The 22,117-nt window shown below is 41.3% G+C and overlaps 1 protein-coding gene across 1 annotated transcript in view; it reads left to right on the top strand.

Moving 5' to 3' along the window:
• LHFPL6 (LHFPL tetraspan subfamily member 6) overlaps nucleotides 1-22,117 on the top strand; it is a 349,617-nt gene that overhangs the window by 304,132 nt on the left and 23,368 nt on the right. The window lies entirely within an intron of this gene.

Raw genomic sequence — 22,117 nt, 5'->3', positions numbered from 1 at the left:
AGAAACCTAAACATACCATGTTCATGGATAGGTAGACTCAACATTGTGAAAATGTCAATTCCACGCAAAGCAGTCTACAAATACAATGCAATCCCAATCCAAATACAGCCAGCATCCTTTAAAAAGATGGAAAAACTAATCATTAACTTTATATGGAAAGGGAAGAGGGCTTAGATAAGTAAAGCACTGTTGAGAAAGAAGAATAAAGTAGAAGGACCCACACTACCTAACCTCAGAACCTACTATACAGCTCCGGTAATGAAAACAGCCTGGTATGGGTACAATGACAGAGACATTGACCAGTGGAACAGAATGGAGATCCCAGATGTAAATCCATCCACTTGCAGATATCTAATCTTTGGCGAAGACCCAACGTCCATTTAATGGGGAAAAGACAGTCTTTTTAACAAATAGTGCTGGCAAAACTGGATGTCCATCTGTAAAAAAATGAAACAGGACCCATACTGACACCATACACAAAAACTAATTCAAAATGGATCAAAGATCTAAATATAAAACCAAAAACTAAAGATCATTAGACAAAAATATAGGGTCAACTCTAGAGGCCTTAATTCAAAGCAAAAATAGGATACAAACCATAACATTACACAAACATCAGAAGATAAGCTAGGTAACTGGAATCTTCTAAAAATTAAACATTTATGTTCATCAAAAGTTTTCACCAAAAGAGTAAAAAGAGAACCTACAGTCTGGGAAAAAAATTTTGGCTATGACAAATCCGACAAAGGTTTAATCTCTAAAATCTACAGGAAGATCCAACACCTCTACAACAAAAAGACAAATAATCCAATTAAAAAATGGGCAAAGGATATAAACAGACACTTCACCAAAGAAGACATTCGGGCAGCTAAGAGCCACATGAGGGAATGCTTGCAATCACTAGCCATAAGAGAAATGCAAGTCAAAACTGCAATGAGATACCATCTCACCCCGGTAGTATTGGTATGAATCGTAAAAACAGAAAACAACAAATGTTAGGCTGCGAGGAGACTGGAACTCTCATGCACTGCTGACAGGGGTAACAATAGACAGTCCTGGACAGAGCGAGAGAAAAATGTAGAACAAAATTCAAACTCACAAAAAAAGACCAGACTTACTGGCCTGACAGAGACTGGAGAAACCCCAAGAATATGGCCCCTGACACCCTTTTAATTCAGTACTGAAGTCACTCCTGAGGTTCACTCTTCAGCCAAAGATTTAAAAAAAAAAAAAAAACCTCAGTGCCGTCAAGTCGATTCCAACTCTTAGCAACCCTATAGGACAGAGTAGAACTGCCCCATAGAGTTTCCAAGGAGCGCCTGGTGGATTCTAACTGCCAACCCTTTGGTTAGCAGCCGTAGCCAAAGATTAGATGGGCCCATAAAGCAAAATGAGACTAATTGTGTACACCAGCCCAGGGGCACGGACAAGAAGGCAGGAGGGGACAGGAAGACTGGTAATGGGGAACCCAAGATCGAGAAGGGGAGAGTATTGAAACATCATGAGGTTAGCAACCAGTGTCACAAAACTGTGTATTAGTTGTTTAATGAGAAACTAATTTGCTCTGTAAACCTTCATCTAAAACAATAAAAATCAAAAACAAAGTATGTGCATCAGTTGGTCCCAACGCACCTAGAGCAAAGGAGAATGAAGAACATCAAAGGCACAAGGAAAATATGAGCTCAGGAGTCAGAAAGGGCCACATAAACCAGAGACTCCATCAGGCTGAGACCAGAAGAACTAGATGGTACCCGGCTACAACCAATGACTGCCCTGACAGGGAACACAACAGAGAGTCCCTGATGGAGCAGGAGAAAAGTAGGGTGCAGAACTCAAAAAAAGATCAGACTTAATGGCCTGTCTGAGACTGGAGGGACCCCAGAAGACACAGGCCCAGACTCTCTGTTAGCCCAAAATAAAAACCATTCCCAAGGCCAATTCTTCAGACAGATTAGACTGGACTATAAGACAGAAAAGGATACTGGTGAGGAGTGAGCTTCTTAGCTCACGTAGACACAAGAGGTAAGTGGGCAGCTCCTGTCTGCAGTCAAGATGAGAGGGCAGAGGGGGACAGGAGCTGGTTGAATGGACACAGGAAATACAGGATGGAGAGCAGGAATGTGCTGTCACGTTGTGCGTAGAACAGCTAGGGTCACATAACAACGTGTGTGTAAGTTTTTGTATGAGAAGCTGACTTGAATTGTAAACTTTCACTTAAAGCACACAGAAAAACAAAGTGTGTGTTCGTTCAATCGCTCAGCTAACAGATATTTATGAAATGCTTTCTATGGGCTCCACCACCTGTCTGTCAGTCTGTCATTCTGGGTGGCTTGCATGTTGCTGTGGTGCTGGAAGCGATGCCACCAGCACTTCAATACCATCAGGGCCACCCATGGTGGACAGGTTTCAGTGGAGTTTCTAGACTAAGCCAGAGGAGAAAGAAGGGCTTGGTGATCTCCTTCTGAAAATTAGCCAATGAAAGCCTTACAGATCACAACAGAACATTGTCTGGCTTGCTTACTTTGGACACATCATCAGGAGGGATTAATCGCTGGAGGAGGACATGATGTTTGGTGAAGTAGAGGGCCAGTGAGGGTGAGGGAGCCCCTCAGTGTGATGGATTTGTACAGTAGCTGCAATGCTGGACTCACACGTGCTGGCGATTCTGAGGCTGATGCAGGAACGGGCAACTTTCATTCTGCTGTATGTAAGGTCGTCATGAGTTGGAGTGGTCTCAATGGCAGCTCTCTACCTATTTCTACAATGTGCCAGGCATTGTGCGGGGTGTGGTGCTGGGGATATGGCATTAGCAGTGAATAAAAAGGACACCATTCACTGTCCTCAGGGAACATAAAATCTAGCAGGGGAGGCAGGTATTAAACAAGATACTACATATGTGAGGTGTGTCAGAAAGGAAAGTGTCAGGTAATGGAAATTGTGGTTCACTCACCAGCGTTATTCTGCCCTAGTTTGTTAGCCTCAGCCCGGGATTGACAAACATTTTAAAGGTCCGGATAGTAAATATTTCCAGTTGGGTTTTGAGGGCCATATAGTCTGTCACAAATATTCAACTTTGCAGTTGCAGTATGAAAGCTGCCATAGGCAATGCATATATGAATGGGCATGGCTGTGTTCCAATAAAACTTTATTTACAAAAACAGGCAGTGGGGCCATAGTTTGCTGACCCCTGATCTAAACCCCAGCATAACCCTGGCATGGCTTCAGTTTCAGATGTCCTCACTTGTCCATCCCTTCAGCCCCGGGGCAGCTGGACAGGCCTTATCCACAGTCTGTACTTGCCAGCCCATCTGATTATCCCAGCATGTTGTAAAATGACTGCATTTTTCTTGTTGCATCATGGTGTGAAATCTTTACCACTGGGTGGGATGGCACGGGGAGGCTGCTGCCCATTTGGACCAGAGAGACTGGAGGAGATGTTCCCAGGAGCTTCTGCGTAGGGGAGTTTGTGTGTTTAGGGGAGAGGCCTTGGAAGCCATGCTCTTTCTCCCTCTGGCAGCCACCCATCCTCTGACTGGGTGGAATGACAGGAGGAAGCAGAGGTGGGCAGAGACACCAGTCTTGTAAGATCAGTCAGCTTGAAGCTGGCCTTCATTAGAACCTTCCAACCTCTCTGAGACACAGTAATTTGTGTTTTTATTGGGTAAACTAGCACGAGCCGTGTTTTCTGTTGCGTGCAGCTAAAAGCAGCCTGATTGGGATTTAGATACTACATCACAATTCCACAGGGGGCCTGACTTGGGCTGGCAGCCTCCTGAGGAAGTACTGTTTTTAGCTGAGCCCTCAAGGCTGTGTAGGTTTTAGCCAGGTAAAGACTGAGAGTGGTATGTTTTAGGGTGGTGTGGCAGGGTAGGCTGCAGGGAGGATACTGAGAAGAGTCAGAGAAGAGTCAGGAGTAGGCAGCTGGTACCCTGTTTCACAATGGCAGAGGTGGGTCAGTGGTAAAATTCTTGACTTCCATGCAGGATACCTGGGTTTGATTTCTGGCCAGTGCACCTCACGCATAGCCACCACCTGTGTGTCAGTGGAGGCTTGCGTGTTGTTAGGTATGTTAGCTTCCAGGCTAAGACAGACGAGGAAGAAAGGCCTGGAAATCTGCTTCTAAAAATTAGCCACTGAAAATCCTATGGATCACGGTGGTCCAATTCATAACTAATCATGGAGGTGTTGCATGTGGGGTAACCATGAGTTAGGATGGCATCTAATGACAACCCTGTTTCAACAGATTTTTAAACCCAAGTATCAGTGGTGTTACAAAGTAATAACTTACTTTGTTCAGAGTAGGAAGGGACTCCAAACAGAAGTAACATTTAATCTGAGTTGAAAAATACAAGTAGTAGTTCAACAAGGGAGGGTTTTCTAAAAAGCTCAAGTTTGTGGTTACCTTTCTAGGAAAGTAATAACAGCTACTTTTTGAAATTACTTCTTTTCTTAGGAAGGGAGCTGGAGAGAATTTCTTTTCACATGCTTTAAAAACAATGTTATAGGGCTATTGATTTCTTTTTTGAAACTTTTTTTTTTAACATTATATTGAGTGCAGGGCCTTGAACCAGCTTTGCAACAATACCCAGTTTTAAACCTCAAAGAATGTTACCCTGCTTATCTTTGGGGTATACTTGTTTATGAAGAAGCAAGGAACAGATATCGGTGCGTACGTTTGAAGTAGACAAACAAGATTCCCAGCTAGCTGGCTGTGTAATAGATTTCTAAGGTGTCAGACTAAAAATTGCACAGCTGGCCTTTGACAGTAATTCTCAATCTATATTATTAGGTACACACTTGTTAAGAGTGTAGATTTTAGTCTCCACAGCCCAGAAGTGGTGATTCTGTTCATTTGGGTTTTAAATAGGTGACCCAGATGATTTAGGTGAAAGTGGTCAGCAAATCATGCTTTGAAAGAAAATTTTTGTAGAAAATTACTTGTGTTTTACTAGAATTTAGTGCAACAAATACTGTGTTTTGTATGTTGTTGTTAGCCACTCAAGGCTACCTTATACACAGCAGAACTACATGTTGCCCAGTCCTGCGTCATCCTCACAGTCGCCAGGGTGCTCTAGTCCATGTCACCTCGCTGGCCCTCTGCTCCACCAAACATCATGTTCTCCAGAGATTGATCCCTCCTGATGACGTGTCCAGAGCAAGTGATCCAGGAGGTTTCCCTTGGCTAATTTTCAGAAGTACATCCCCAGGCCTTTCTTCCTGGTTTAATATTTTCCTAATTTAATGTTTATGTAAATTGTGTAAGTCAGGACACTTTAGATTTAGATTACAAAAATCTTACTCAACCTGGCTTTTAAGAAAAAATGATATTTAGATTCTCTTATTACAGGAAAGCCAGAGGTGAGGTGGGCTGCAGACATGGCTGACTCAGGGCTTCCAGACCTGAACCCCGCAATCTGCAGTGTCAGCTTCATCCTATGGCTGGTTCCCTCATGGTCGTCAGATGACCGTAGTTTGACACTTTCAGCTCTCAGCACCCTTGTTCATGTCAAATAGGAGACAGAGAGTGCCTCTCCCCCAGTCACGGACTAAAAGTCTCTCTCCTCAGTCTAGTTGGGCCAGCTTAGTCCTGTGACCACTCTTGAACTAATAACTCTTGCCAGGGGTATGCCATGTGCTAACTGGCTTTAGCCTGAATTCCTGAACCATAACTGGAAAGGGGCTGATTGCCTAGTTTGATCAGAACCCAACCCTATTGGGATCAGTTCCCTGCACGCACTGGGGAAGAGTAGAATGGATGTTAGACAGTCAGCCACAGGTCCATTAGAGACTCCTCTTCCTACGTCCCAGGCACCACTCTTTACACTGGGAATGTGAAGATGGAAAGATTCCAATCTCTGCTCATGTAGTCGAGCTTGGATATGCTTAGAGTCTTATAGAACCAGATTTTACAAAGAAGTACGGGACTCGCAACTGGAAGAAGAGGTCAAAAGGAGGACAAAGAATCTCAGCATGTCTTTTGTTTGATATCAGTGCCCTGTGCTCCTACCATTAATGTACCCTATGGTTGTGGGCAAACCAAAAACACCAGTTGTCGTCGAGCCAGCTTCAGCTTACGGTGGCCCAGGGTGTGTCAGAGTAGAACTGTGCTCCATAGAATTTCAAGGCTGTGATATTTTGGAAATAGATTGCCAAGGCTTTCTTCTAAGGTGCCTCTTGGTCGACTCAAACTGCCAACTTTTCGGGTAGTAGCCAAGCGTTTAACTGTTTACACTACCCTGGCAGCTGCGGTTGTGGGCAAAGGGACAGTAGTGTTTTGCAGTGTTAAGAAGGACTCAATACCTAGGGGATGCTGAGCTTCTGTTAGGGGAACAGAAAAGCTTGAAAACAGATAGCAGTAATAGTTGAACAAAATGATGAAGGTAAGTTAATGTCACTGAACTGTTCATGTGAAAAATACTGAAATGGCAGATGTTTTGTTACATATATGTTTACCACAATAAAATCAACACACACACAAAATGGTGATTTTATTTGTTAGCTTTTGAGAGAAAAAAAACAGGAGTGATAAGAATAACGTGCAGCCTAGCACAGCGCCGGAACATTTAATAAAAGCCTGAAGGCTTAGTAGTTGTTTCCTTTGTTATCTGCATTACTGATATAGGGCCATTTTAAATGAATATTCACTGATCAGTCTTTATTCTTTCTTGTACATTCTGTCAGCAGTAAGTTTGTATTTACACATTAAGCGTAAGGTCTTTATAATCAGGTTGTCCAATTGATTTAACTCATGCCTTCAAGATATTTTCATCCACCAAAGAATTTTCTAATTATATCCTTATGATCAAAAGTAGTGTTTCAATTAATTTGTCTTGCTAATTTGCCAAGTAAATTTGAGTAATTACTGCTTTCATTTTGCTATTTGATTAAGAAGCCATCCTGTTTCCTGTTCTTGAAATTCTGCTGTTGGCTTCTCAAGAACAGGACCATAAAGTGATTTCTCAGAGCATCTCAGTGTGGAGGGGTGAGAGTCTCTTTCTTCCAATTTTCAATCCAGTGGAGAAACCTCAGCTCCAGTTTTAACAATGTCCATCCCAACTCTCTTTGAACATGATGCCTTTTGTTCTTCGACTTCCAACTCATGTTTTCTTTCCTCTCAAACCTAAGCACCCTTGAGAGAGAACAAAATGACTTGCAGTCCACAGAGAGGTCAGTCGGGCAAAATGGGGGCAGAAATAGAAAATGTCTTTGCTCATGTTGAGCTTTTCAGGCTTGGTGCCCATGGGCTCTTCTTGGGCCACGTGACCCAGTTTTCCTGTGTCCACCCAGGAACCTCTTGTGCAGACAGCAACTGGACAGCCCCTCACCGGCCTCTCTGACATTTCAGCAGACAGGCATGATTTATGCTGCAACTGAGAAGGTTCCTGTGACTCATGTGGGCTTTCCAGGCCACTTCATGCTCAGGCAGGCAGCTGAGGCTCTGCCCACTGGCTGCAGCAACCAGGTTGTCGGCAGGAGAGGCCCGGGCGCATTAAATGGTGTTTATCCTTAGGTAAGGAAGACTCATTTCTGGTCACTGCTTAAAGTACATTTATCATCTCATTATGAGTTTGCTTTGGGGAGGGGCTGGTTAAGAGCGTGGTGTTGACTGTGCACAGAGATTTAGCCGAGTTTGAGGTCTTTAACATAGCGAGGGTGTCTTGCCTCCCATTGTTGCTGGTCGGTGCCCTTGTGTCGATTCTGATGCACAGCGACCCCGTGTGGCAGAGTAGAACTGCCTCCCAGGGTTTTCTAGGCTGCCATCTTTAGGAAGCAGGTCGCCAGGTCTTTCTCCCTCAGAGCCACTGAGTGGGTTCGCTGGGTGGGTTAGAACCACCAACCTTTGCATTAGCAGCTGAGCATTGAACTGTTCATGCCACCAGGGCTCCTTTCCTGCCTCTGACATGGCTAGCAAGTAGACCTGTTCCAAACTTCTTTTTTAAATTGTGGTAAACATAACAAAACATCTGCCAATTCAACAGTTTTTACATGCTTTATCCAGTGACATTGATTACATTCTTGATGTTGTGCAACCATTATCACCATCCTTTTCTGAATTATTCCACCACCGTTAACAGAAACTCAGTGCCCCCAGACAAAGGTTTTCTGTCTTGCTCCCTCCCACCCTGGCAACCACTAATAAACTTTGTCTGTTTTCCTATTTCATATAAGGGGGATCGTACAATATTTGTTCTTTTTTGAGTGACTTATTTTACTGAGCATAATGTTTCCAAGGTTCATCCAGGTTATAGCATGTGCCAGGACTTCATTTCTCTTCATGGCCCAGTAATATTCCATTCTGTGTATGTACCACCTTTTGTTTATCCATTCATCTATTGATGGGCATTTAGGCTGTTTCCACCTTTTGACTGTTGTGAAAAATCCTACCGTGAACATTGGCGTACAGGTTTCTATTTGTGCTTCCTGCCTTCACGTCTTCTGGTTATATAGCCAGCATTGGGATTGCTGGGTCATACGGTGGTTCTGTGTTCAACTTTTTGAGGAACTGCCAAACTGTTTTCCACAGCAGCTGTACCATTTTGCATTCCCACCAGCAATGGACAAGGGCTGTTCCACACTTTTGACACATAAGTCCAACACTGGACATCCTTCAGAAGCTCCATCATGAGCGTGTGTCATGGATTAAATTATGTTCCCCAAAAAATGTGTATATCAACTTGGTTAGGCCATGATTCCCAATATTGTGTGGTTGTCTTCCATTTTGTGATTGTAATTTTATGTAAAAGAGGATTAGGGTGGGATTGTAATACTACCCTTACTCAGGTCACCTTCCTGCTCCAGTATAAAGGGAGTTTCCCTGGGGTGGGGCCAGCGCCATCTTTTATCTCTCAAGAGATAAAAGGAAAGGGAAGCAAGCAGAGAGTTAGGGACCTCATACTGCCAAGAAAGCAGCACCAGGAGCAGAGCACGTCCTTTGGACCTGGGGTTGCTGCGCCTGAGAAGCTCCTTGACCAGGGGAAGATTGAGGACAAGGACCTTCTTCCAGAGCCTACAGAGAGAGAAAGCCTTCCCCTGGAGCTGATGCCCTGAATTTGGACTTGTAACGTGTTTGACTGTGAGAAAATAAATTTCTCTTTTTTAAAGCCATCCACTAGTCATATTTCTGTTATAGCAGCACTAGATGACTAAGACAGCCTGTATTCCCTCAGATGACCGATAGTGCAGGTGAGTGACAGAGGAAAGCCATAGGGGAATTCTCAGACTGGGCTCCAGATAATGCTGGGAAACAAGCAAAGTAAGCCCAACCTGGCCAGTCATGAGGTGACTGAGCAAAGTCTTCAGCCTCCTCCAGTGCGAAAAACAATCAGCTTTGCTGGGCACCCAGCCTTCTTAGGAGCCTCTTTCCATGAGATAAAGAGTTTTCTGCATTCATCTGAGAAAGTGGGGAAAAAAACAAATTTCTGTTAGAGGGTTTAATTCAATATATGCATCCTAGTAGGTTCCATGATAAAAAATTACAGCATGAACATTTCTACATTAAATTATAACTTAATAAAAGCCTTTAGCCCTGCTTTAGGAAAAAGGAACCTTTTCTGTGCAATCATAGATCCAGTTCTATCTGCTTCCCTAAGCACACCTTTTCAGGTTCCAGATGAACCTGTGGGCAGGGTTTTTGTAATGTCAGTGCTTAACTCTGTGTTTGGCCCGTAAAAAATACTCAGTAGATAAAACCAAACCCATTGCCATCAAGTCAGTTCCGACTCATAGCAACCCTATAGGACAGTGTAGAACTGCCTCGTAGGGTTTCCAAAGCTGTAATCTTTGTGGAAGCAACTGTCAGGTCTTTTCTCCTGCGGAGTGACTAATGGGTTTGAACTGCCAGCCTTTCAGGTAGCAGTTGAATGTTTAACCACTGCGCCACCAGGGCTCCTTACTCTTTCAAAAGCCTACTTCAGTGGTGATTGCAGGAAAAAAGGCAAATTTTCTTAGAAAACCTGTGGGAAATAAGATTTCTTGAGATATGGCCATGAAATGACTGGGAGAAAATGCTAGTCTCTCTTTTAAAGATTCTTCTCCTTTGATTTTTTTCTGCTCAATGTTATCCTTTATAAAACAATACAAGTATACCTCAGAGGTAAGTCTTTTTATATGTATTGTAAAGTACTGAAAGATGCTTAGGAGATTGAGCTGGTTCTAATTATTCTTTTGTATTGTTTGCTCCTGTTTCCTGACATGTTCCACATGAATGTTAATCAGGAGTATAAAAGTGTTCACTTTAAATTTAACTATTTTGGGGAATGAATTTTGATGTTTTCGGTCCCCTCTCAGGAATGAACTTTTTTCAATTAACTCTGTCAGTGATGTCTTACAAGAAATAAAGGGCAGTTAAGGAAAAGTGGCAATGTGAACGTCATCTGAAATAAATCTGTAGATTTTTTTTAAATTTCCTGGTCTAAATGTGCAAACTAAAATCATAAAATTCTTAGAAGAAAAAGCAGAGGCAATGCTGTCAGGCCTAGCTTTTAATAATGGATTATTGAATATAATAACAAAAGCACAAACAGCAAAAGACTAAATAAATAAACGAGTCCTCATAAAAATTAAACACTTTTGTTCATCAAAAGACTTTACAAAAAATGTGAAAAGACAAGCTACCGACTGGGAGAATATCTTCAGAAACCATATATCCAACAAGTACCTCCTAATAACATATATATATAAACTTCAACAATTTAACAACAAAAAGACAAATAACCCAATCATAAAATAGGCAAAGGATTTGAATAGACATTTCACCAAAGAGGACATTCAGATGACCACCAAACACATGAAAAGATGCTCAGTGCCATTAGCCATAAGACAGATGCAAAGCAAAACCATAGTGAGATACCATTTCACTCCCAGTAAGATGGCTAAGACATATATATTTAAAAAAAGAAAGAAAACAAGAAATGTTGGTGAGGATGTGGAAAAATTGGAACACTTATACATTGCTGGTGGGAATGCAAAATGGTACAGCCGTTGTGGAAAACAGTGTGGTGGTTCCTTAAAAAAAAAAAAAAATTTTTTTTTTCCTTAAGAAACTAAAAATAAAACTACAATATGACCCAGCAACTCCACTCCTAAGCATATACCCAAAACACTTGACAGCAGAGACTTGTACACCAGTGTTCATTGCAGCAGTATTCACAGTAGCCAAAAGGTGGAAACAGCCTAAATGCCCATCAACAGATGAATGGGTAAACAAAATGTGGGTACATGCATACAATGGAATACCGTTCAGCCTGTAGGAGGAATGAAGTCTTTGATACATGCTATACAGTATGGATGAAACTTGAAGACATTATGCTGAGTGAAATAAGCCAATCAAAAAAGAACAAATATTACATGATGTCACTTATATAAAAAGACAACAAAGGGTAGTGTACAGTGTGTTAGTCATCTAGTGCTGCTGTAACAGAAATATCACAAGTGGATGGCTTTAACAAAGAGAGATGTATGATCTCAAAGTCTAGTAGGCTAGAAGTCCAAATTCAGGGTGTCAGCTCCAGGGGAGGGCTTTCTCTCCCTGTCGGCTCTGGAGGAAGGTCTTTCTTGTTAATCTTTCCCTGGATTAGGAGCTTCTCTGCACAGGAACCCCCGAGTCCAAAGGACGAGCTCTGCTCCTGGTGCTTCTTTCTTGGTGGTATGAAGTCCTCCTCTCTGCTCACTTCCCCTTCCTTTTTATCTCTTGAGAGATAAAAGGTGGTGCAGGCCACACCCCAGGGAAACTCCCTTTACACTGGATCAGGGATGTGACCTGGGTAAGGGTGATGTAACAGTCCCACCCTAATCCTCTTTAACATAAAATTACGATCACAAAATGGAGGATAATCACACAATACTGGGAATTATGGCCTAACCAAGTCAACGCGTATTTTGGGGGGACGCAATTCAATCCACGACATAGAGAGAACAAAGTTTATTAATGGTTAGCAGGGGCAGCAGGGATGGGGAAGGAGGGATTAAGGGTGATGGAAGTATCATGTTAATTAATGGTAGGATTACATAGCCAGTTATTGTAATTGCTGTCAATAAGTTGTACACCTGTAAAAAGTTTAATTGGTAAGAGTTGTGTGATAGATATATTAACTACAACGACCACAAAAGAAAGAGTAGCTGCTGAGGCTGCTTATGTACAACCAAAAACTTCATGGGATTTGGTTTCCTGGTTTGGAGGTTTAACCAAAAATCAAACCAAACCCACTGCTGTCGAGTCGATTCTGACTCATAGCGACCCTATAGGGCAGAGTAGAACTGCTGCATAGAGTTTCCAGGGAGCGCCTGGAGGATTCCAACTGCCGACCTTTTGGTTAGCAGCCATAGCACTTAACCACTATGCCACCAGGGTTTCCTTGGAGGTTTAGGGTCATGGTTTTATGGGGCATCCCAGTTAACTGGCCTAATAACATGTTTAGTGTCTCTGTTCTACCTCCTAGTCCATTGCATAGTGCCTGGGGTCTTAAAGGCGCAAGCAGCCATCCAGGGCACGACACATGGTCTCTATTCACCTGGAGCAAAAGAGGAAGAAGGAAAGTCAGGAATAGGAGGAGGATATGGAATGCGTGGCTAATTGCCTCCGTGAACAACTGCCCCCTTTGCCATGAGACCAGAACTGGATGGTACCTGGCTACCATTACTGAACTATTTGTTCAAGACTCCACAGAAGAATTCTGATCAAAAAGGGGAAAATGCAGAAAAGAATTTCAAATTCTCATGGATTCTAGACTTCCTGGAGCCAGGAAGCCTGGATGAACCCCTGAAACTATTGTCTTGAGATCATCTTTAAACCTTAAACTAAAAATATCCCTAGAAGTCTTCTTAAAACCAAACAGTTTAGCTTAACCAGTAAAAAATGTCTTCCTTGAGCATTATACACTTTAAGAACTGTCTATATGGAATAAAATTGACAGCAGCACCTGGAAAGATTAGATAGTAACCTTAGAGGGGAGTGAGTGTATGTTAGTGGGTGAAGAACAACTCAGAAAAGGAGGATGAGAATGGGTGCACAACTCAAAGAATGTCATCAGTGTCACTAAATGGTACATGTAGAGACTGTTGAGTTGGTGTGTTTTGCTGTGTATATACTCAACAACAACAAAATAAACAAAAATATATAAAAAAAAATTCCTGAAGCGGGGCCAAGATGGCAGAAAGTCAGACACTTCCTATGGTACCTCTTACAACAAAGACCTGAAAAACAAGTGAATCTACCATATATGATGATCTAGGAGCCCTGAACTGAGCAGCAGGGGGAGAGAGAGACAGTTCAGAAGCAGCAAAGAAGTGCTAGATCTGACCTAACCAGCACTCTGCAGGCTAAACTGTTTGGTGCACACCAACTGAGAGAAGCAGTAGTGCTTGGGATGTGTTTTTACCACACTGAGGGAAATTATGTGTCAGAGAGTCTGCATAAGCCTCCTGAGCCAGAGGGAAGTATCGCTGGACCTGCAAAAGTTAAGCGCAAGTGTATTACCTACCACGCAGGATCAAAACAACCCTTCCTCTTCTGGGAAGTGCCTCTCTTCCCTTCACTTGCCTCTTCCCCACTCTGCTCTGGTGCCGGTCCAGCAGTGTTCAGTGGTTGCCACACCCACTGGGCCGGAAGTGGGACCCCTTGTGCCTGAGCAAACCTCCCATCTTTGGGGAAGGAACAAATAAACAAAATAGGAAACCACCAGCTCGCCTCAGCTGGGACCTCAGGGCTAACAGTGCTCAAACCAGTCTCACAGCTTTAAAATACTGCCATGCCCCCTAAAGCCGAAACTCAGGGCAGGCACTGCCTCTTTGCCTAGGCACAGGCATGAGGGGTCCACGGACTTTGAATGCCTTTCACCCCTGCCTGGACCTGTATGGGCCCATTCAACACCATAGGACTTCATTAGCATAGTACAGAAGAGTATATACCTGAAGCCTTTTTTCAACTACAACAGCTAAAGGGAAGTGGTAGATTCAGGACCTTTGACACTGCCCTGCCCGTTAAACAGGGACTCACCTACCCACATCAGCAGCCTAAGGCCTGGTGGCTTCACCCACTACAATTAGCCATCCATGACAGGAGTCCGAGAATAAGTGGTGCCTCCCAGTCCTTGCAGCCAACAGCATTGGGTCCCACAGTCTGGCTGCAAAACCCACCCACCTACACGCTCTAGAGGACAGGGACATGCCTTCCACCTAGGCACTCAGGAGCAGCCGTCAGACCCCTACCTTGCTCAGCACATAACCTCCTACTACAGCCAGATACCTGTGCCTGCTCCAATCACCTCTACATAGCCCTGTCCTCCTAGGATGGCAGGTGAGAGCCTGCACCACACACTTGGTGACCAACGACATGGAGACCTGAGTTGAATGCACACAAGAAAAGTAAACAGACTCCTGGGATCACGTACCTAGTAGCAGCTCTGACCACCTAGTAACAGGATGTAAGAGCTTCAAAGATGCCAATAATCAAAGTAGCTCACACACCCAACCTATTTGGGCATGTGAAAACAAAACAAAAAGCTAGGACACAGTAAGCAAACATATGATAAATAAATGCAATAACTAATTGATGGCTCAGAAAAAAGAGTCAATATCAAATAACTTAAAGAGGCAGACCATGATGACTCCAGCAAGAGACCAGAACAAAGAACCAGAAAACCTCCCAGAGGAAGAGAAGGTAGAATTACCAGAGGTAGAATTCCAAAAATTAATATACAGAGCTCTTCAAGAGATTAGGAAGGAGATCAGGCAAAACTCAGACCAAGTCAAGGAACACACAGACAAAGCAATAGAGGAATTTAGGAAAGCTATACAAAAGCAAAATGACAAATTTAACAAGCTGCTAGAATTCATAGAGACAGCAAATAGAAATCTAAAACATTAACCATAAAATTTCAGAATTAGACAACTCAATAGAAAGTCATAGGAGCAGAATTGAGGCAATGGAAGTCAGAATTAGCAAGACTGAAGATAAAGCACTTGACACAAATTTATTTGAGGAAAATTCAGATAAAGGAGCTTTAAAAAAATGAAGAAACCCTAAGAATTATGTGGGACTCTGTCTAAAGGAATAACCTATTAGTAATTGGAGTACCAGAATGGTGGGAGATAACAGAAAATACAGAGAGAATTGTTGAAGATTTGCTGGCAGAAAACTTCCCTGATATCATGAAAGATGAGAAGATATCTCTCATCGAACCCTACACAGGGTAGGTCCCAAAAGAAAGTCACCGGGACACAATGAAACTTTCCAAAACCAAAGATAAAGAGAGAATTTTAAGAGTGACTAGGGATAAACAAAAAGTCACCTACAAAGGAGAGTCAATGACTCAGCTGAAATCATGCTCTGGTGACTCAGCAGAAACTGTGAAGGTGAGAAGACAATGGGGTGACACATACAAAGCCTTGAAGGAAAAAATTGCCAACCAAGAATTATATATCCAGCAAAACTTTCTCAGATACGAAGGCGAAATCAGGGCATTTCCAAATAAACAGAAGTTAAGGGAATTTGTAAAAACCAAACCAAAATTACAAGAAATATTAAAGGAAGTCCTCCAGTTAGCCAATCAATAACACCAGATAAGAACCCAAAACTACAACACAGGACAGAACAATCAAATATCAACCCAGCTAGATAAGCCACAAAAATAAGTCAAAGCTAAAACACTGAAAGTAGGGAAACAGAGACATCAATATGTCAAAGATGACAACATTAAAACAAAAAAGAGGGAATAAATAGTGTAGTCCTAGAACTTTCATATGGAGAGGAAGTTATGGCCTTATCAAGAAATAAAAGATCAGTTTAAACTTAGAAAAGTAGAAGTAAATTTTAAGGTAACCACAAAGGAAACTAAGAAACTACACATCAAAATAAAAAAGAAGAAAAACATAAAGACTCAGCAAATAAAAATCTACAACAGTGAAAAAAAGAATATATAAAGAAAAACGACTCAGCACAGAAAATTAAGTGGAACAAAGAAATTGCCAGCACCACCAAAAAAAAAAAAAAAGACAGCACTAAACTCATACCTATCAGTAATTACACTGAATGTAAATGGATTAAATGCACCAATGAAGAGACAGAGAGTGGCAGAATGGATTAAAAAAAATAATAATACTAACCATCTATATGCTGCCTACAAGAGACACACTTTAGACTCAAAAACACAAACTAAAACTCAAAGGATGGAAAAATATATATATCGGGCAAACAACAATCAAAAAAGAGCAGGAGTGGCAATGTTAATCTCTGACAAATTACACTTTACAGCAAAATCCACCACAAAGGATAAGGAAGGACACTACATAATGATTAAAGGGTCAGTACACCAGGAAGACATAACCAAAATAAATATTTAAGCACCCAACTACAGGGCTCCTAAATACATAAAACAAACTCTAACAGCATTGAAAAGAGAAATAGCACCACAATAGTACTAGAAGATTTCAACACACCACTTTTGGTGAAGGACAGAACATCCAGAAAGAAGCTCAATTAAGACACGGAAGATCTGAATGTCACAATCGACTGACTTGATCTCATAGACATATACAAAACACTCTACCCGACAGCAGCCAAGTACACTTTCTTTTCCAACACACATGGAACATTCTCCAGAATAGACCACATATCAGGCCATAAAGCAAGCCTTAACAGAATCCAAAACATTGAAATGTTACAAAGCATCTTTTCTAATCGTAAAGCTGTAAAAGTAGAAATCGATAACAGAAAAAGCAAGGAAAAAAAAATATCAAATATATGGAAACTGAACAACATCTTGCTCAAAAACTACCAGGTCATAGAAGAAATCAAGGACAGAATAAAGAAATTCATAGACTCAAATGAGAATGAAAACACATGTTACCAGAACCTTTGGGACATAGGAAAAGCAGTATTCAAAGGTCAATTTATAGCAATAAATGCACATATCCGAAAAGAAGAAAGGGCCAAAATTAAAACATTAATCCTATAACTCAAGCAAATACAAAGAGAGCTGAAAAAGAAGCACACAGGCACCAGAAGAAAGGAAATAATAAAAATTAGAGCAGAAATAAATAGAGAATATAAAAACAATTGAAAGAGTTAATAAGACCAAAAGCCTGTTCTTTGAGAAGATCAACAAAATTGATAAACCACTGGCCAAACTGACAAAAGGAGAGGAAGCAAATAACCCGAATAAAAAATGAGTTGGGCGATATCACAACAGACCTAACTGAAATTAAAAGAATCATAACAGAACTTTGTGAAAAATTGTACTCCAACAAATCTGAAAATCTAAAGGAAATGGGCAAATTTCTAGAAACACACTACTTACCTAAACTAACACAAACTGAGGTGGAAAAACTAAGTAAACTACTAACAAAAGGAGAGAATGAGGAGGTTATAAAAAAATTCCCAACAAAACAAAGCCCTGGCCCTGACAGGTTCACTGGAGAATTCTACCAAACTTTCAGAGAAGAGTTAATACCAGTACTACTAAAGTTCTTTCAGAGCATAGAAAAGGATAGAATACTTCTAAACTCATTCTATGAAGCCAGCATAATCCTGACACCAAAACCAGGTAAAGACACTATAAAAAAAGAAAATTACAGACCAGTATTCCTCATGAACATAGAAAAATCCACAACATAATTTTAACCAATAGAATTCAACAACACATCAAAACAACACATCATGATCAAGTAGGATTCATACCAGATATGCAGGGATGGTTCAACATCAGAAAAACAATGAATGTACTCCATCACTTAAATAAAACAAAAGATGTGAACCATATGATCTTACCAACTGATGCAGAAAAGGCATTTGACAAAGTCCAACACCCATTTATGAAAAAACTCTCAGCAAAATAGAAGGGAAATTCCTTGACATGATAACAGGCATTTATGCAAAGCCAATAGCCAACCTCATACTAAATAGAGAGCATCTGGAAGCATTCCCCTTGTGACCAAGAACCAGACAAGGATGCCCTTTATCACCACTCTTATTCAACATTGTGCCGGAAGTCCTAGCCAGAGCAATAAGGCGAGAAAAAGAAATAAAGGGCATCCAAATTGGTAAGAAAGAACTAAAAGTATCCCTGTTTGCAGATGATATGATCTTACACACAGAAGACCCTAAAGAATCCACAAGAAAACTTTCTGGAACTAAAAAAAAGAAGATTTCAGCAAAGTATCAGGATATAAGATAAACTTAGAAAAATCAGTTGAATTCCTCTACACCAACAAAGAAAACTTTGAAAAGGAAATCACTATATCAATACCATCTGTAATAGCCCTCAACAAGATAAAATACTTAGGAATAAATCTAACCAGAGAGTTGAAAGACCTACAAAGAAAAGTATAAGACACTACTGTAAGAAACCAAAAGAGACCTAGATAAGTGGAAAAACATACCTTGCTCATGGATAGGAATACTCAACATGGTGAAAATTTCAATTCTACCCAAAGCAATCTACAGATAAAATGCAATCTCTATCCAAATTCCAACAACATTTTTTAATGAGATGGAGAAACAAATCACCATATGGAAAGGGAAGTGGCCCCAGAGAAGTAAAGCATTACTAAAGAAGAACAGACCGGGAGACTTCACACTATTATAGAACCTATTATACTGCCACAGTAGTCAAAACAGCCTGGTACTGGTACAACAACAGATTCATAGACCAATGGAACAGAATTGAGAATCCAGACATAAATCCACCCACATATCAGCAGCTGATATTTGACAAAGGCCCAAAATCCATTAAATGGGGAAAAGACAGTCTCTTTAACAAATGCTGTTTGCATAACAGGATATCCGTCTGCAAAAAAATGAAGCAAGACCCATACCTCACACCATGTACAAAAACTAATTCAAAATGGATCAAAGACCTAAATATAAAATCTAAAATGATAAAGATCATGGAAGAAAAAATAGGAACAACACTAGGGACCCTAATACATGGCATAAACAATACCAACCACGGTTAACAATGCACAAAAACCAGAAGAGAAACTAGTTAACTGGGAGCTCCTAAAAATCAAACACTTATGCTCATCAAAAGACTTCACCAAAAGAGTAAAAAGACAGCCTATAGACTGGGAAAACATTTTTGCCTATGACATATCCAACAAGGGTCAATCTCTAAAATCTGTGATACTGTAATACCTCAATAACAAAAAGAAAAGTAAGCCGATTAAAAATGGGCAAAGGATATGAACAGACACTTCACCCAAGAAGACATTCAGGCAGCTAACAGATACATGAGAAAATGCTCATTATCATTAGCCATTAGAAAAATGCAAATTAAAACTACAATGAGGTACCATCTCACTCCAACAAACAAGGCTGGCATTAATCCAAAAAACACAAAATAATAAATGTTGGAAAGATTGTGGAGAGACTGGAGCACTTAAGCATTGCTGGTGGGAATGCAAAATGGTACAGCCACTTTGAAAATCAATTTGTCACTTCCTTAAAAAGATAGAAATAGAAGTACCATATGATCTAGCAGTCCCACTCCTTGGAATATAGCCTAGAGTAATAAGAGCCATCACATGAATAAGATATATGTACACCCATGTTCATTGCAGCACTGTTCAGAGTAGCAAAAAGAAACCTAGGTACCTGTCAACAGATGAATGGATAAACAGATTATGATACACAATGGAATACTAAGCAACGATAAAGAACAATGAAGAAGCCACGAAACTTCTCACAACATGGATGAATCTGGAGGACATTATGCTGAGTGAAATTAGTTGCAAAAGGACAAATATTGTATGAGACCACTATTATAAGAACTCAAAGAAAGGTTTAAACACAGAAGAAAACATCCTTTGATGGTTATGAGGGTTGGGAGGGAGAGAAAAGGAAATTCACTAACTAGGTAGTAGACAAGAATCATCTTGGATGAAGGGAAGGACAACACACAATACAGGGGAAGTCAGCACAATTGGACTAACCCCAAGACTAAGAAGTTTCCTGATGACAAACACTTCAGGGGACAGAGTGGCTGGGGCTAAGGTCAGGGGACCATGGTTTCAGGGGACCATGGTTTCAGGGGACATCTAGTTCAATTGGCATAACCCAGACCCAGTGCCGTCAAGTCGATTCCATTTATTAAGAAAATATTCTGCATCCCACTTTGGTGAGTGGCTTCTGGGATCTTAAAAGTTTGTGAGAGGTCATCTAAGATGCATCAATTGGTCCCAGCCCACTTGGAGCGAAGAATGAAGAACACCAAAGACACAAGGAAAATATTAGCCTAAGAGACAAGAAGGCTGCATAAACCAGAGACTCCATCAACCTGAGACCCAGATACCACCGATGTTGGTGCCCGGCAAACACCAATGACTGCCGTGACAGGGAACACAACAGAGTCCCCGATGGAGGGGGGAAAAGTGTGGAACAGAACTCAAATTCACATAAGAAGATCAGTCTTAATGGTCTGACTGAAACTGGAGGTACCCCCGAAGCCAGGGCCCCTGGATGCTATGTTAACCCAGAACTAAAACCATTCCCAAAAGTCCTGCTTCAGACAATGATTCGGCTGGACTAGAAAACATAAAATAATACTTATAAAGAGTGTGCTTCTTAGTTCAAGCAGATATACGAGATGAAATGGGCAGCTCCTGTCCAGAGGCAGGATGAGAAGGCAGGAAGGGACATGAGCCAGTTGGATGGACATGGGAAACCCAGGGTGGAAAGGGGGAGTGTGCTTTCACATTATAGGGATTGTAACTAGTGTCACATGACATTAAAAAAAATAGGTGTATAAAATTTTGTATGAGAGATTAACTTGAGCTGTGAACTTTCACCTAAAGTATAATAAAAAGAAAACTTCCTGGTACTTGAGGATTTGGAGATAATATGTTAATTATGACGAATGGTAATGTATTAAGTATGACTCCTTTTAATAATGTAATGCAGCCCCCACGGAAAGCCGCTAATCTACTCCCTGACTTCGAGTTTAAAAACAGAACAACCCAACCCACTGCTATGGAGTTGATTCTAACTCATGGTGACATGTTACAGAGTAGAGCTGTTCACAGAAAACCCTTGGTTATAATCTTTACGGAAGTAAGATCACAAGGCCTTTCTTCCGAGTGCCACTGGGAAGGTTCAAACCACCAACCTCTAGGTGAACAGTCCAGTGCATGTACCACCCACTGACCTCTGAAGGTGATTACAGTTGAGAATATTCATGGAGCTATCTTAGAATCCTCTCTTATTTAATTACATAGTCATACAGAATAGTAGCATGGAGGAAAGGTTTTTCACTCATGTTGTGGGGAAGTTTGTCTATATGAACACTAGAGAAGACTTCTTTCAAGTGTTTATATTATAGTTCTTAATCCCTGGGGGCACAGTGGTTAAGAGCTCAGCTGCTAACCAAAATGGTCAGCAGTTTGAATCCACCATTGCTCCTTGGAAACCCTGTGGAGCAGTTCTGCTCTGTCCTAGAGGGTCACTATGAGTTGAAATCACCTCGACAGCAATGTTTTTTTGTTTTTTTAAATCACAGGATAGAGTCACTGGGTAATACAAATGGTTAAGTGCTTGGCTACTAGCCAAGAGGTTGGAGGTTCAAACCCAGCCAGAGCCACATTGGAAGAAAGGCGTGGCGATCTACTTCTGAACAGTCAGCCATTGAAAACCCTGTGGAGCACAGTTCCGCTCGGACACACACAGGGTCTCTGTGAGTCAGGACTGACTCACAGCAACTGGTTTGGTTTAATCCCAGGAGAGGCATTTTTGACCCTGAACATAGAGTCTTGTCATCTGTTAGGGATCTAACTTTGTAGTTTCGCCTTTGTTCCGTAACAGACAGTAGAAGTAAGCCCTTCCTCCTACCAAGTCTTCTGTTAGGATAGGGCCGTTTCTAGTGTTTTAATTAATAACCCCATCAAAAATGTTTTTGGAATAAAAGCAAAAATATAACAAAGTAATCAAAGGACTGATCTGACTTCTAACCTGACTTTTAAACCTGATGGAATGTTGACCCCTCCCCCCAAAAAAAAATCAATACAGAGAAATTGTAGAAAAAAACCTCACTGAATGAGCAGGAGGGAAAACGGCCTCACTTGTCAGATCTTTTTAGGAAATTCCATGTAAATGAATTATTCAGGTGACTGAAGTTTTTCCCCTTGAAAG

The sequence above is a fragment of the Elephas maximus genome, chromosome 14, assembly GCF_024166365.1.
Source record: "Elephas maximus indicus isolate mEleMax1 chromosome 14, mEleMax1 primary haplotype, whole genome shotgun sequence".
Taxonomy (NCBI): domain Eukaryota; kingdom Metazoa; phylum Chordata; class Mammalia; order Proboscidea; family Elephantidae; genus Elephas; species Elephas maximus.
Note: the sequence above shows the minus strand (reverse complement) of the source record. Positions and strands in the feature narration are given on the sequence as shown.